At 43.5% G+C, this 18011-nt stretch overlaps 1 protein-coding gene across 1 annotated transcript in view; it reads left to right on the top strand.

The window, feature by feature from the left end:
- Nucleotides 1–18011, top strand: part of rgs7b (regulator of G protein signaling 7b) — a 335399-nt gene that overhangs the window by 227342 nt on the left and 90046 nt on the right. The window lies entirely within an intron of this gene.

Below are 18011 nucleotides of genomic sequence, written 5' to 3'. Positions count from 1 at the left end.
TCACTCTGCATGCTCTGAGGAGAGAGAAAACACTCGAACCTTGCAGCCCTGACCTTGAATCGTGTCCTCTGTTGAGCTCAGGAGGCCGTCATTTTCTGTTTCTCCTCTTCTTCTGATTTCAGCCTGGAATACAGTACGTTATTGTTTCTGCATTAGTGGAATGTGGTCTAAAAATATACAAACCAGCACAGAGGTTTGATTCAATCGCTTTTTTATATCGGGTGCCAACTTCACAGGTAGTGTAACTGATCTCGATTGTTTCGGTACTTGCTTATCTTGTTACTCGACATGAACTGCACTGTAGAATTGCACTCTTAAATTACGAGCAGTTGCTATTTATACATCTTATAATAACTGTGCTGCAATTATTTTATTCATCTTTATTGATCCTGTACATTTCCAGACACAATAAAGCAGGGGTTCCTAAACTTTTCCATGCCAAGGCCCTCCAAACAGCATTAGCTTCTGGCCGGGGACCCCCTTTGCAAACCCACAGACAATGCGACAAAATACGTAAAGAAACATCAACTTTTAGAATGTTTTCTCTTACTTTTATTCAATAGTCAATAATTGTTACATTTGTTTAGCATAAGAATATTATTAACTAACGTTTTCAACACAAATATTTTCGCACTGAACAATAAACCGTATAACCTCCTGTAGTACCTGATTCAACTCGTTATCCATCCTTTTTGCGACCAGTGCCTCGCGATGGAGCATGCAGTGTGTGGCCACTACATGCGGGGCCTTCTGTTTAATGAGAGCGGTCACTCCACTGATCATCCCGGTCATTGCCGCGGCTCCGTCCGAACACACCCCCACACAACGGGTCCAGTCCAATCCATTAGACTCGATGTAATTGTCCAAAACTTGAAAAATGTGACCCCTCACCGAATCCAGGGACACATGTCGGCCGAAACGAATCCGAGATAATTGCAAAAGAAGCATTTTTTTTTTCCAAATTTGTGATTTTTGTTTTTTTCCATCATGTGCAAGTTGATATCTTGAAGAATGCAATCAGTATTTCAGATAATAGATTGTTTTGTTACATTTTTTGTTGCAAATTGTCTCGTTTTTGTCAGGACTGTAGCCTGCTGGGGGGTGTGGGTAAATTACCATATGGGCCATTCACATGATGATTTAAGTCTTTTGTTTTTTTTTCCGCGAATCAGCTGTATGATACGAGTTGAGCGCATGGCTACTTAACTGCATACAGGCGTGTGATTTCACTATGGAATGAGTTACTAAACAGAGCACAGAGGAGCTGAAACACCGCGAAGCAAACAGACACTCGGTATTTACATCGGAGATCACCATTTCTAGCAAAAAAAACGCAACCTCGTTTTCCAGATTGAATGGAATACTTGAACGATCGGTTGATACACGGACCGTTCTAGGATTACATTCCATCGGAGGCATTGGTGTGTGCAAGGCGCCGTTTCTCTTTCTGATGGGGTAAGTTTATTAATCTAAGGCTGTGTGGTTATTTTTGCATGTAACGGAGAGTGTTGTGGTTTGGTTAAGCCTAGGTCACAACCGGACGTACGATTTTTTGGCCGTGTGATTTTTGGCGTTTCCCAAATCGCTGCGGGGTTTTTTTTGTTCACGGAGAAAGATGCGCGTTGGCTGTAAGTTGGTCTTGCAACCTGAAAAAAACGTAAGCGCCCGTAGAGTTTGTTTGACATGACAAAGAACCTCTGCGGCCGGTCTGCGGCTCGAAAATCAGCACATCACATGCGCGCTCTCGTGCGTTTCATGCGCACTCTCCATGTGTTTCTTGTGTTTTTTGCATGTAGACCGGCCGTAGGAGCGCGTACTGTACGGCCGGTTGTGAACGAGGCTTTACATGAAACTAGTGTTGTGTTAGTTGTGTCATCATTGTGCTATCTTTCTTTCTTACAGTGTGAGTAATTTTTCAACCACAAAACGTTAAAGTATACTTTAGGACTTATTTTTGTACTTCATAATTGTGTTGGGCATACTTTGCATGGAAGGAAAATTGACGTGGTGATCTTTGTTTACATGAAAGTAGTATCGTGCTAGCTCATAGGGGGTAGGGCTTTCCTTAATGTCATGCAAATGAGCACCATTATGTGCCCGCCCTACACCCAGAGTAGCTGAGATGGAAAACTTTGAGGGCGATTTTCTCCCTTTTCTGTTTTAAGAAGTATACACTTTCAAAAGGCCACACATTCTTCAAATATTGTCAGATCTCCACATGGAAGGCATCATTGGAAAGCTTAGAAACTGTACTTTCTGAATCTGTCAATAACTCAAAATCCCCCTGGGCGGACATGTGTCCCTGGATTCTGTGATCTGACACAAATGTCTTTCCCAGTAGTTCTTCTTTCAAGTGCTTTACAAAATAGTATTTCCTCCACAAATCTTTCCTGTGAAATAAATCTGATGTACACAAGCAGTTGGGCCTCATTGGATAAATCTGTGCTCTCATCCAGCTGAAGTGCGAAGTATTCGCTGGCTCTCACCTGCTCCAACAGCTGAGCAGATACGTCTTGAGCCATGTCACCAATCCGTCGGCTCACGGTGTTATCAGAGAGTGGGACAGCATTGATTTTTTTGGCAGCATCCTCACCAAGCAATTCTCGGACAATGTCTTTGGTGGCTGGTAAAATCAAGTCTTCTCCAATTGAGTGAGGTTTTTTAGCACGAGCAATGTGGTCGAGGCTAAAAATGATGTCTTCAGGGCCCGCTCAGGGACAGTAGCTTGCTGGGTGAATGCAGCAGATTGCCTGACCAAATGCTCTTTGCGTCTGAAGAAATCTACTGTTTTTTCGGCATCTGTCGGATGTTTTTGTACCAAGTGACGCTGAAGTTTCGAAGGTTTTAAGCACTCGTTTGACAGGGTCTCCAGACAGAGGACGCATTTTGGGCAATCATGGCCATTTTTCTGTATGGCTGTAAAGCCATACTTAATGTATGCTGCCTCATATTTTCGGATTTTAGTTGGCCAGGACTTCTTAGTTTTTTTTTGCAGCAGTGTCCTCCACAGCAGGGCTGTTGGTTTGTTCCTTCGGTCTCTTCTTCAAAAACCTGTCCATTTTGCACTAGCAATACGCTAGCTTGAGGAGCAAAGCAGCTTGATAAATGGTGCAAACCGCAGCATCACAGGCAATCGGAGAGATGAGCATGGCGAACAACGTTTCGATATGATGTATTATTATTAATAATTATATTTTATAATAATGATTAAAAAACTAATTACAATATATTTAATAATAATTATTTTAAAAAAGTATATATTTTTTCGCAATTTTTTTTATCATCGTCCCTCCAACTTTCTGAGGCCCCCCTAGCGCCCCCTGGCGGCCCCCCAGGGGGCCGCGGCCCCCACTTTGAAAACCACTGCAATAAAACACCTACAATACAAGATGTTAACACTTTATTTTAAGGAACATCTGTACAAGCTTAACTACGGTCATGTTATTTGCTTAATTAAGCTCAATTTAGACATGGAAAAGACTTATTCACTATGTATTATTCCTTATTCAGGTTGACTTGTATTGCTGCATTACTCGGCATCATTTAGGTGAAAATGAATGATTATTGCATGATTAGTTGTGTTCATGTTCAACAAAACACTTAATAAACCCATGTTCAGAAAAACTATTGAGCAATAATTAACAACCTAACCATCCATGTTAGACCTGTAGGTTCTAGGTAGAGGTCTGCGCGGGTCGGATTTTTCAGTCCCGCTCCCGCCCGTGCCCGCATTGTGCAGTCCCACTCCCGCCCACAAAGAATTATGATTTTCAGTCCTGCTCCCGCCCACAAAGAATGATTTTCAGTCCCGCTCCCGCCCGCGCCCGTCATATTTTGTCCCGCTCCCGCCCGCAAATCCCGCATGATGCAGATGTTCGCGTTATTTCTCAGGAAAGTTCTTGTCTTGACACAGCGTGATGGTGCCCTGCCCCCTACTTTGAGTGGATTTGAGCATAAATATCTACAGCTCACATTTGTTACTATTTACCTTGTTTCTGAATTCAGCATGTAGTGTCTCTAATAATAATTAGTGCTGTCAAGCGATTAAAATATTTAATCGCAAATTGCACATTTTTGTCACATGAGAAACCATTGTAATTCTCTGATCAGCATAAAATGATTGGGCTTGCTTTGTACCAATTTTTTTTTATTGCAAAGCAGAGCTAGCAAGAGAACCATGAGTGAAGTAATTTACTGCTTGAGTTAGTCTACAACTCTAATCAGAGAGACAGGTTACACAGTGACGGTAGGCTTGACTCAATGCTATCCCAGAAATCCTTCCTGTAATATGCAAATTTGGCCGCCTCTGATTGGACAGCCAAATTTGCATATTACAGGAAGGATTTCTGGGATAGCATTGAGTCAAGCCTACCGTCACTGTGTAACCTTTCTCTCTGATTAGAGTTGTAGACTAACGCAAGCAGTAAATCACTTCACTCATGGTTCTCTTGCTAGCTGGGTGTGAACGGCGAGTCATTAGAGTGATCAAAGGATTTCCCGTTAGGGTGATCAATTGCAAATTTAAGATGCCATTCCTCACTCAATCTGGCAATCTGACTCTGCAAATTTAGGCATCTTAAAATGTTTTTATTAATGCCAAATAAAATATCTAGCACAAATTATATATGATAGACATAAATTAATAATTTATAAATTTTATTTCAAACACGTTTTTAGTTAGCGGGACTGCAGCTTCTCACCGCTCCCGCCCGCGCCCGTATATGTGCACTTCCGGTCCCTCCCGCGGCCGCAATGAGCTTTCAAAATTTGTCCCGCGCCGCACTGCTTTGCGGCAGGTCCCGCGAGTCTCCCACGGGAGTGCAGGGCTCTAGTTCTAGGTAGCACCAAATACCTGAAATTTATTACCTTAAAAGCTAGTAAAAGTAAAAGAAACTAGATAGAGACTGTGACTAAAGTCACAGTAATTTGCGCTAGCTGTTACAAACCGGGACGTCTGGTCACTGTACCCTATAGATCCAGAATGGTAAGAGATAGAGAACAATGCTTAATGAGGAAAAGTTGCGCCCAGCCACCCTGAACAAAATAAAAAAAAAAAAAACCTTATTGAAAAAAATCGTGCAAATTGACAGAGTTAAGTGATTGAAAAAAATCACGTTTTTCATGGATCATTCCAGTTAGGTGATCCAGATCAGTACCAAAAGTCATAGACTTAATTCTGGGCTGTAATTCAGCCCAGAGGTATTCTTCATGTGAAATTTTGTAATGATTGGTTCAAAACTGAGGGAGAAATAGCATCCTAAAAAAAACTAGGAGAACAATAATAAGAGGAGGATCCTGAGTGAGAGTAACAATTTGTGCCAGTGCTGCGAGCGCAAATTAATCATAAACTTTAATATGTGCTTCATATTCTACAGTAGATAGGAGAAACTAAAAAGTAATAAATAGGAAGTATGAAGTAATACATTTTCAATAAACTGCAATCACTTGACACAGATTGCCAACAGATTATTTGGAAGTTTTGCCTGAAAAAAGTGTTTTCTGTCAGTTAACCACAAACAAGCACCTGAAGTTTGTGAAACACTACTACAACTTTGACTAGAACGGTGTTCTCTGGTCTGATGGAACAAAAATGGAGCTTTTGGCAACAAACACTCATGGTGGGTTTGGTGTAAAAAAGAAGGATGGCTATAATGAAAAGAACCCGATCCCAACTGTAAAATATGATGGAAGTTCTTTGGTGTTTTGGGGTTGTTTTTCCTCCAAAGGTCCTGGAAACCTTGTTAGAGTCCATAGCTTCATGGACTCCATGAAATACCAGGACATTTTAAATCAGAATCTGGTTGCCTCTGCCAGGAAACTAAAACTGGGTCGTCACTGGATCTTCCGGCAGGACAATGATCCGAAAAATATGTTCAAATCAACACAAAAATGGTTCCCTGAGACACAGAATCAAGCTTCTGCCCTGGCCATCTCAGTCCCCTGACCTGAACCCCAGTGAAAACCTGTGGGCTGAGCTGAAGAGGAGAGAGAGCACAAGAGATGGTCAAGGACCCTGGATGATCTGGAGAGATTGTGTAAAGAGGAATGGGCTCTGATGCCCTGCTCTGGATCTCCAACCTTATAAAATGTTATAGGAGAGACTCAGTGCTGTTTTACTGTCAAAGGGAGGTTGGACAGTGTATTAAATGCAAGAGTGCCAATAATAGTGGCACGTGTGTCTTGTTGAAAATAATTATTTCTTCATGAGGGAATTGATTTTTTTAAATAAATTTATTTAAATTAAAGGTTGGATTTTTCTAATTTTTTCAGTGTGAGATGAAGCGACTTCAACAGGTGGATTTTTTTTCTTACCCTTTTTACTAATTTTTACAAGCTGTGCCAATAATTATGGAAGGCACTGTACCTGTGAATGTTATGAAATTTATACATTATCATTGTGCAGCTATTTTGACTGAAAGACAGGGGTTTTGCCCTGCTAGTCCATTGATACGAGTCGCCCCTAATAATAATAATTATTATTATACATACGGGACACTTTTTCCATGGAATAAAAACATGTATTCTGTTCCCTTCTAGCGGGTTTACTGATGGCATGCAGTATTGTTATATCGCTTATCCTCCATGTATTATGCCCCTCTCCCCAATGGAGAATGAGCGTGCAATGATGGAGTCTCCCGTCGGGCCGACGGATGAGTAGGCAATCAGGCTATTTGTTCATGTGAGTCTGCATGTGGGAGTAGAGTCCAGTTCTTGACGCACAGGATTTCCCACAGGTGTTGCAGAGGAAGACATCTGTGGGAGGTGCACCTTGCTTGCGCCGCTCTCGATTCTCCTTTATGGCCAGTGGGTTTTTTTTTTGTTTTGTTTTGTTTTGAAAAGCCCTGATGCCCATAGAGCACAACTGCCTCCAGTGCAGGCTGTCAAGAGCATGGTATTCCCAAGAGTCAATGTCTATGTCACAGGCTTTGAGGCTTGTCTTGAAGGTATCCTTGTAGCGTTTGCATGATCTTCCAGGATTTCAATGTCCCTGTTTCAACTGACCATACATCATCTCAGCTATCCTGGAGTCTTCCATGTGGATGACGTGTCCTGTCCAACGCATCTGGCTCTGAACTAACAGGTTTTCTTTGCAGGGTAGTCCACATCTCTCCAGGACTTCCAGGTTGGAGACCTTGTCTTTCCATCTTACGTGTATGTTCATGCTTTTTCACAGGCATCTCTGATGGAACTGTTCGAGGAGCTGGATGTGGCAACAATAGATTGTCCAGGACTCTGAGCAGTACAATAAGGTGCTCAAAACGACAGCTCTGTAGGTGGCTACTTTTGTGCTGAGCTTGATGCCTTTGTCATTCCAGAGTTTGTTAAGTCTGCCAAAGGCCTGGCTTGCTTTAGCAATGCACAGTGCCACTTCTGCGTTGAGGGATCCATTGCTACAGATCGTGCAATATTGTTATAATATTGCACATTGTCAAGACAACACAATGTCGCACATCAGAGCTCATGTGAAGATCCAATAACAAAACTGTTCTGCTGTGCATGCGCACAATCATTTCTTTGCCCACAGGGAAAGAGAGATGATGGGGCTAATCCAGTGTTACTGCTAGGATTAGCTATGCTATAGTTAAGCACTAAATAGATAAACTTAAAACTGAAATTAAAGATGTAGACATCCGAAAGGCTACCAAAACTTCATTATATATTCTTCACACATATTTACAAGAGAAAAACATACCAACAGACATCGAAAAACTGGAAAAGAGACATGTCGGAGATGTAAAACTTCCGCACTAGTGAGTGACTGTGACAGTTTGTAAACAAACATGGCTGCAAGGTTTGCTTCGTTAAAAGCAGAAGATTTTGAGAGAATTTTGGCTGCCAGGTCGCTCCATTGTGTGTAGTTGTCGATGTTGATTTTAAAAGTAACTCAGTAAATTACAGAGGGAAATAATAATAATAATTGGCTTGACAGCGCTAGCATTGGCCTGCGCTAGCACTACACCAGCTAGAAGGTAACTAGACTGCCGCGCTAACAGCACCGAGTTATGAGTAAGCTCGCGTTGGCCTTCGCTAACGCTACTGCTTAATGCTACACTGGCGAGAAGGTAACTGGACTGCCGCGCTAACAGCACCAAGTCGCGGGTAAGCTCATGCTGACCTTTGAGAATGCTGATATGAAAAGTGTGTCTGTATAATAATAATAATAATAATGGCTTTTTTTCATGGTATATCAGATATATTCCATTCAGCTACTCGTCTTCGACTTGTTCAGTATCATGCTCATTGAATGGAATGTATCTGATATACCACGAAAAAAGCCAGCCAATATTATTTAAATACGCACTTCCACAGTATATACGTGTCCTCTCTTGCTGCTCCCAAATATAAACCCAACCTAATGTTCTTTTTGGTAATAAAAGAGAGATGGTACAATAGTAGTAGTGATGATAGCCTTCATGTTTTTTCACCCCTCTCTTCCACTCTTTCTTTCTTGTTCTGAATGCTTTTTTTTGGCTTTCTTCTCTCTTTCTGATATTCCTTCTGCCAGTCTCCATCTGTCTCTCCCTGTTTCCCCTCTGGCAGTCTCATAGGAAAACAGCTGGAAATGAAAAAGACCCTGTGTGTATCTAGGTACGTGACTGTATTAGTGTGTGTGTGTGTGTGTGTGTGTGTGCATAAATGGAAGAAAGAACCCTACTGTACGTATTAAAATCAGTAGATAAAGGATTAAAGATAAGAAGCTAAGAGACAGGGAAAGCAGATGTTTCATGAGAAGTGAATAGGGATTCGAACAAGCGAATACAATTTCATTGCACCTCATGAGGATGATGTAAGAAAAGCTAAGCGTGTCACCTCCGCCTCATACTCGCACCGCTCATGAATTTTCATACGAGTCAACTCGAATGTGTTTGTATAAAAGTATAAGCATAAGGTGAGGTGTTGGATACTTCAGTTTATTGTTAAAAACAGTATTTGACATCCAGTCCATGTGTTTCTTTAAGACTTATATTCAGACTTCAGCCCTCGGATGAACCTATTTTATGAAGTTAGTTTGCTTTTCTCTTTACAAATGTGATATAAATATGCAAGGAATATAACATCAGGGATTGTGTTGCTACAGGAAAATACTTAAATATATTGGCTGGCGTTGAGTGGTATATCAATCAGATATATTCCATTCAGCTAGCATGATACTGAACGAGTCAAAGACGAGTAGCTGAATGGAATATATCTGATATACCACGAAAAAGTCATTATTATTATTATACATACACATTCGATGGAACAATTACAGATTTTACGAAAAGTTAAGAACGGGGGGTAACATACCAATATTGAATGCTGATTCTGATCGAATGTAATTTGTTTTGTCAATCCGATGTATAAAGTCAAAGTTCTAACAATAAAAATGGTACAAGTCCAAAAAGTCTGAACAACAACCCAACTTGTATGCAAGCTATACCGTATCCAGGTTGACAGTTCAAGTTCAAAGTTACTTTTGGTCGTAGTTAATTGTTCCATTACAGTTGTTCAAAACAAAAGGGCTTTGCTGAGTGAAGTCCATGAGTGAAGCCCTTTTGTAAAAGTCTCCATCACTTTTCCTCACCTCCAAGTAGAACTTTGACAATATTTCCACTATTGCTCTCTCTTCCAGTTTTTCAATGTCCATTGGTATGTTTTTCTCTTGTAAATATGTGTGAAGAATATCCAGTGAAGTTTTGGTAGCCTTTTGGGTGATCAGCACGTCTGTCTCTTTAAATCTTCCACTTTTTATGTTTTTCTCTTGTAAATATGTGTGAAGAATATCTAAGGAAGTTTTGGTAGTCTTTCAATGCGTCTTTCCGGGCAAACACAGAAATGGTTGTGTGCATGCACAGCAGAAAACTTTCTCACTGGATATTCGCATCAGCTCTGACGTGTGACGTCATGTCGTCTTGACAATGTGCAATATCGTAACAATATTGCATGCTCATTCTCTATTGGGTAGAGTGTAATAATATACTCGAAGCAATATGCTAACAATATTACATGCTACCAAACTAAATGAATGAAACCCACTAGAAGGGAATAGAACACACATTTTTATTCCATCAGAAAAGTGTCCTGTATGTATAATAATATGTTGTATTATTATAGTAGCTATAAAAAAAAAAAAAGTTTCCTCACAAGCATCTTTTCAAAACAAGGAAATGCAGCTTTTCAGATTCCCAAGACACTAATGCCGCTTTTCCACTACAAACGCGGCTGAGCCGTGCCGTGCTGAGTCGAGCTGAGTGGGGCTGTTGGAGTTGCATTTCGACTACAACCGCGCTGAACCGTGCTGGCTGGAAGTGGGTGGACACATTGGGTGGAGTTAGCGAAAGTGGGTGGACGTCACGTGATGTCGTTAAGCAGCGCAAACAGTGACATCAGTGACAGTGGCGGAACAAGTCAGAGCCGGGCCGGGGCCGGGGCAAATGACCGGGCCCTTTATTAAAGCTTATCATAACATCATTTTAGGCTACAAAATGTCCGCAACTGCGGTGTTTACCAATTTCAACACTACCGGGTGCAACTATGTTATTTAGTACATCAAGTCCTTCAAACGAACATGTAACTCAGAAACAAAAAACATTAGGATACTGTACATGGCTCATAATAAAACATCAATAGCCTATATACTGCGCACATTATTTGAAGGGCATACGAATGAGCGCTCAGAGGTTGCAACGGTGACAGGAAGAGTCAGAAATAAAAGGAGGGCGGTGCAAACCTCACTGAATGCACTGTGTTTACCAATTTCAACACTACCGGGTGCAACTATGTTATTTTGTACATTAAGTCCTTCAAACGAACATGTAACTCAAACAAAAAAACATTGGGCGACATACTGTACATGGCTCATAATAAAACATCACTAGCCTACTGCGCGCATTATTTGAAGGGCATACGACGAGCCTTGCGCTCCGCGAACTCGTCCACGATGCTCTGTATGTCACTGATTCAGTGAGCTTTTAAGCGGTAGTCTCACGACCCGGATAGTAAACAATAAACATGGAGGACATGGAGTCGTTAGTGTTGCTGGTCTTGGTGCTGTGGCTTGTTGTCACCGACAACGCGGACAGATACTGGCAAGAGCGTATAGATGAGGCGAGGCGCATAAGGCTTCAGAAATTCTCGTAATTCGTAATTCTTCTTCTTCCGGGTTTGCGGTGTTTACAGATCCCAGCGTGCTCGCGGGGCGTGTGTGGGCATGTGAGGACACGCCTCCTCACCAATCAGTGCACAGGGGAGTGTCTGCTCACGCCCCTAGCCTCACTCGGCTCGGTTTGGCTCGCTTCAGCCCCACTCCAAAACGGTGCGAGTTTTAGGGGCTAAGCAGGGCTGAAACGAGCTGAGTCGTGCTGGTTTTTGATAGTCGAAACGCGAGCCGTGTCGGGCTGAAGTGAGCTGAAAAAGGGTAGTGGAAAAGGGCCATAAAAAGCTCTCAGTTGAAGACTTTCCCTTGTCAGCAAATTTAAAGTTACAGCTTTACTTCTAACTGTTGTGAAGTGGTGACATTGGAGACTCCATGCAAAGATGTTAAATAAACATCTCACTTTTTATGTCACAAGTGGAGCTCATTAGAATAATCATGTCCCTTCATCTGAGGATCTCCACTCACGGCTTGAGAACTGCCTTTGTGAATGAATATTCATGAGCAAAGTGCTACCTGATTGGCTGGCGGAAGAGGGGGGTGGAGTGAGCAATAGCTCATTTTCATTGAAAGGAACAGGCCATTCCTCAAATCAGCCATTTTGAACAGGGCTGCTTGGATAGGGAGAGAAGAGAGCTGTGGTGCTTTATCCTTGTGGTATTTTGATCAAAGCCTGTCAGACATTTCATTAAGACGTCAGGGAACTATGTCAACATGTGGAAAAGGGGTATAATATGTCACCTTTAATATAAACCTTGCAACTGTAACTACTGACAATAAAGCATTGAACAGCACTATAGTCCTGGGTATGACACTAAACTGCAACTGGTGGTGAGTCTCAGGTCTGGGAGGACTTGAGTATGGGGGGAAAGTGGAGTTACCCCTTAATCATCATTGCTCCCAGGTCTGCTTTGACCCAGAGTGGTAGCACCTGCCTGGGTTCCAGCTATGGGTTAAATAGTACATCACCAATAAGACATTGGCAGCAGGGTGCTTTTCGGTGCAGTGTGGCAGATGAACCCAACAGGGTCAATGGCACACCACCAGATGGCATGCGGAAGAGCCACTCAAATGGCCAACGGATGGCATCACTCAGCAAGTCAGTTATCACTGTGGGGCAACTTCCATACCCGTCAGGTCTGTGGCACTTTTGTGCACCACTTGGCATCAGGTCTGGAGGTCCAGAGAGATGACACAATGGGGGCATGACATCGTTTGTCCTACCTTACTGTGCAAGGCGCTTCATTAGGAGAGGAGCGCTGGTGTGGGCCTCTCGGCCCGTCTCCGTTTCTGCGCATCCTAATGAAGCAGTCATCATAGCTAGCGATGGATAGCCAATGATGATGAACAGCACTATAGTATAATCTCTAACAACTTGTAAAAGAGTCCACTCTTTACCTTTGTACCTTCCTTACATTACATTTTTCATTTTCCCTGTCTGGCAGCACAGTGGTGTAATGGTTAGCACTTTCACCTCACAGCAAGAAGGTTCTGGGTTCGAGCCCAGTGGCTGACTGGGGCCTTTCTGTGTGGAGTTTGCATGTTCTCCACATGTCTGCGTGGGTTTCCTCTGGGTGCTCTGGTTTCCCCACTCAGTCCAAAGACATGCAGGTTAGGCTAATTGGTGGCTCTAAATTGACCGTAGGTGTGAATGCGAGTGTGAATGGTTGTTTGTCTCTGTATATCAGCCCTACGATGATCTGGTGACTTGTCCAGGGTGTACCCCGCCTCTCGCCCATAGTCAGCTGGGATGAGCTCCAGCTTGCCCAAGATCCTGCGCAGGATAAATGGTTACATATAATGAATGGATGGATGGATTTTCTCTGTCCTTTCATAGCCTGAAAAGTAATGGTAAATATCATCATGAACTTTTATAGAACAATGAAATAGGGAGCATTTTAATAGCTGTGAAAATGCAACAAATAAAAAGACTACACATCACAGCTGGAAAGGAAAAACTAATAACGTGTGCGCGCGTGTGCATGCGCAAGCATATATATATATGATGGATGGTGGCAGGCCGTAATGTGCAGTCCGCCCTGCAGTACTCTTTATATTCCCCCAACACATATTGTGCTTTCTTAATATCTGAGCAGCTGCTAAAGTTGTGATTGTATTTTATGTTTATATATCTTTATTATATCTTGTATTTTTAATTCACTTTGATTTCAAAATTGTGCTTCAAAATGAATCATCTTCAACAGTGCTGGGTATTTTATAATGAAAAAGCTCTGGCTGAGAGGATGGGGTGATGGTTTAAGCTTTTATAGGTGTAAAAACTTCCACATATTCAAACACACTTGCAAATCTAGTAGCAAGGTGCACAGAGAAAGTTGCCTCTCTCAAATGAGAAAAATCTACTCAATTTCAAATGTTTGCCTTAATGAATATGCAGTGTGGTTTATTTCTACCCAAAAATGCTCAATAGAGGATGGAATATTATGCAAATAGATTAAGGTACGACCCGCTGTGTGATTTACTGCATAATTATTCTCTGTAAGTCAGCCACAACACACCCACTAACTGCACATAATTTATCTGATTACACACAGAAATTGGCCTCTTTATTTGATCAGGGCCAGAGTGCGTTAGTCTGGATGTTATATTGCTAGGGCAAATGCTCATGATCATCAGTGCTAACACTAGCCTACTAGCCAGCATATGCCAACATCAGCACAATTATAAAACTAGTTTTGAGGACTCTGGGACTATTCCTTATCATTCAGATGCCATTTCGTTAAGTTCCTCTATAGTCTCAAAGTAGAAATAAGGTAAAAGGCAGTGGACATGTGCCATCTTTGACCGCCATGCAGTAGAATAGTAAGGCATCTGCTTCCCTCCACTAGCTTGGGGTGGTGCCTTGAGCAAGCACTAGCAGGGTTACAACTGAAGACTGGACTCAGCAGACTGCATGGAGGAGACCACCACCTGCTGGTTCAATGGGCAGGAAGGTGGACCCAGCAAAGTGTTTGTGGAGTGCGATCAGGGCACAGTGCAACACGTAGAACATTGTTGGCCATCCACTGCATCCCAACCTAGCCCAGCCGTCTTGATTCTGTCTTGCCCCTGGGCCTGGTTAGGTTGGGACAAGAGCGTGAGGCTGACGACTGCACAACTCTCCCTCACTCTAATCCAAGTCACGCACAAGTCATGACTTTAAATTCAAGTCCTGTGGCCATGGGCAAGTGGCAAAGCAGCAGGTGTGGAAACTCTGGAAGCTGTAGTCACAAACCTGCACACAGGTGGCCCAGGGCATAGGGTCATTCTCTGCTGGAACAAAGCAGTAGTGGAGTTCGGCAGTCCCCTGGGTGTCTGAGCAGCACTGTTTAGGATTTGCTCTACTCACCTCCATGGAGGAAGGGACTAGAAAAGGTGCCCTAAACATAGCCTGCTTCACCTCACCTTGGCCAGCACACTGTGGCTGACGGGGGTCCCACTCAGCGCTCAAAATACAACAAAATGATAGTGAAGGTACTCAACCTTGGCACATGTGGGCATACCTTCAAAGCCCAGAGTGGCCTCGTCAGTCACCTCTGGACCCACACCCACCACCCACCAAATTGAAGTCATAGTCATCTTTGACCCCTAAGGATGAACATCATATAGTCTCAAAGACGCACCCATCTGTCCCACTCAAAGATGGCATTCCCAAGATGGTGGTACACTAGGACGCAGCAGCCACTCAGGGACCAAAACATGGCGTGTTTTTGTTTTAGCTGCTTCTCTATGAGCTGCCAAGAGACCTTGTATGGGCACTACAACTACTGTGGGAGCATACATACAACCACCAGCCCCTCATCAACATTGGAAAACAGCACCACACGCGACTAGGTAGAGGCATGTTGGAACAACTGAAGCACTTTGGCCTGCCCTGAGACCTAACGCCCAAGCCCAGCAGCAGACAGCGGAAGCGTGGCAAGTGAGCCAGCATTCATGTCGGACTTAAAGCTAACCCTAGCCAACCAGCTTTTCTATCAGTTTTCCTCTCCAACATCTGCTCCATAGACACTAAAATGGACTGCATAAAACTACTCCTGACCTCCCAAAAGAGATGAGACACTGTGCTCTGATCTTCACCGAGACATGGCTGCACAAGGGCATCACCAACTCTGCCATCCATCTTCATGGGTTAACCATGTTCCAAGCTTCTTTGTCCGGTAAGACACACATTGGGGGCCTGTGTGTTTACATCAACAATGAATAGTGTATAAATGTGGTGAGTACTACAGCACACTACTCAGCACTTGCGGAGGTCCTAGCAGACAGCTGCAGACCTTTCTATCTCCCTCAAGAACTGTGGCTGTTTACATCCCTCCGAGGACTGTTGCTATTGCTAAAGCTAACACAGCCCTGGGTGAACTCATCTCATCTCATTATCTCTAGCCGCTTTATCCTTCTACAGGGTTGCAGGCAAGCTGGAGCCTATCCCAGCTGACTACGGGCGAAAGGCGGGGTACACCCTGGACAAGTCGCCAGGTCATCACAGGGCTGACACATAGACACCATTCACACTCACATTCACACCTACGGTCAATTTAGAGTCACCAGTTAACCTAACCTGCATGTCTTTGGACTGTGGGGGAAACCGGAGCACCCGGAGGAAACCCACGCGGACACAGGGAGAACATGCAAACTCTGCACAGAAAGGCCCTCGCCGGCCACGGGGCTCGAACCCGGACCTTCTTGCTGTGAGGCGACAGCGCTAACCACTACACCACCGTGCCGCCCCCTGGGTGAACTCTCTGGGATAATCAGATAGCTCACCCTGATGGCTTCTTCATCGTCACAGTGGATTTCAACAATGCATCATTAAAGAGAGTACTTCCCAAATTCCAACAAAACATGCTAGACCTTGTTTACCCAAACATACACTGTGTTTACAGGCCTGCACCCCACCCACACTTGGACAATCTGACCATCTCTCCATCCTTCTCACCCCAGCCTACAAACCCATCCTAAAATGGATCAAACCATCCTGAAGAAGGTGAGATCCTGGCCTCAGGGATCCATCTCAATGCTGCAGGACTGCTTTGAAAGCACAAACTGGGACAATTTCAGGGAAGCTGCCACCTATTGCAGCACAGTGGACCTGGGGGGGAGAGTGCACAGTCTCAGTGACTGGCTACACTGGGAAATGCATTGAGGATGTTACTGTCTCCAAAACTGTTATTAACTGAGCAAACCATCAACCCTGGTTTACCTTGGAAGTGCACACTAAAGACATGCCATTCTGTCCCACTCCATCATACACCAATCTGTCCCACTCAAAGGCACGCCCACCTGTCCCACTCAAAGGCACGCCCACCTGTCCCACTCAATCACATACCAGTCTGTCCCAATCAATGACATGCCAGTATGTCCTATTGAAAGACACACAAACCTGTCCCACTGAAAGACACTCCAATTTGTTCCACTCAATCATATACCAGTCTGTCTCACTCAATGACATGCCCGTCTGTCCCACTCAAAGACACGCCAATCTGTCCCATTCAATCATACACCAGTCTGTCCCTCTCAGACATGTCTATCTGTCTCACTCAAAGACATGCCAATCTGTCCCATTCAGGCACACCCATCTGTCCCACTCAAAGAAAGTGTCAAGTCTATTTGTATAGATCTTTTAACAATAAACATTGTCACAAAGCAGCTTTACAGAATTTGAATGACTTAAAATATGAGTTAATTTTATCCCTAATCTATCCCCAATGAGCAAGCCTGTGGCGACGGTGGCAAGGAAAAACTCCCTCAGATGACATGAGGGAGAAACCTTGAGAGGAACCAGACTCAAAAGGGAACCCATCCTCATTTGGGCAACAACAGACAACATGACTTTTACATTAACAGCCCTAACATTCTTACTTCAGCCCACTCCTTTTCGGACATGTAAACAAAACTGCTTAGTGTGTCCTATTTTTGTCTTGTTTTCTTTTGATATATTATTACCTATATTATTTAAGGTTTATTTTCTAATTTAGTGGCTTTTTACGTGTTTTTGTTGCAAATGCTGTTTTGGTTTTTTGTTATCTGCTTATTTATTCATTGTTTGTTTACATGTTTGAAATAAACTATGATAATCAACATAAAGTCAGCTTCGTTGATGCTATAAACCCCCCACCGACAGAAACCCGAGCGCAAAACCGTTCACGACAACCGCAGCCCTAAAGTCAGCAAGTCAACTGCAGTCCCCAGCCACAAAAGCACCACTGCAAGAGTCCAGAGCGTCCTCCAGGAGCGACCCCCAACTGTCCACATGGGGCCGCCCTCCACAGGACTCCAACCAGACACAGGGCACCAGGATGGATCAGGCAGGTCCGAGGAGCAGAAGAGGTCAGCGTCTCGATCCCAGGACCGACATGTAACTCAGAAATACTAATCTGTCACAAAGACACATCAATCGGTCCCACTCAATCATACGCCAGTCTGTCCCTCTCAGACATGTCCAGCTGTCCTACTCAGAGACATGCCCATCTGTCCCACTTGAAGACACAATGTTGATGTAATCCAGCAACTTAATTTTACAAACACTCCCAGCATTTACCGGCCTGATATCTAATTGAACCCGCAAACATTTTGTCCCAGCACTTATATCTGAGTGACATGATAAAATGAAAAATGAGTGTGTCCCCTAGTGGAGCAGAGAGGAAGGAACATGGCCTGAGCATGACTGATCATTTCTGAAGAGTTTTTCAAGATCACAGATTTTCAGTGTCCAGCTGTTCAGTTTTAACTCCAGATGTTAATGTTTATCAGATGGGTTCAGTCAGGCATGGAGAATGATGAGTACAGAAAACGCAAGTGTGCGAGTTGGAAGACACACGAGTGCCGTCTCAGGGTGAGAGATGTAATATGGCATGTGTCACGAGAATGAGAACTTTCA

Source organism: Neoarius graeffei, chromosome 14 (assembly GCF_027579695.1).
Source record: "Neoarius graeffei isolate fNeoGra1 chromosome 14, fNeoGra1.pri, whole genome shotgun sequence".
In the NCBI taxonomy this organism is placed as follows: domain Eukaryota; kingdom Metazoa; phylum Chordata; class Actinopteri; order Siluriformes; family Ariidae; genus Neoarius; species Neoarius graeffei.
This window is presented reverse-complemented; position numbering and strand designations above follow the sequence as displayed.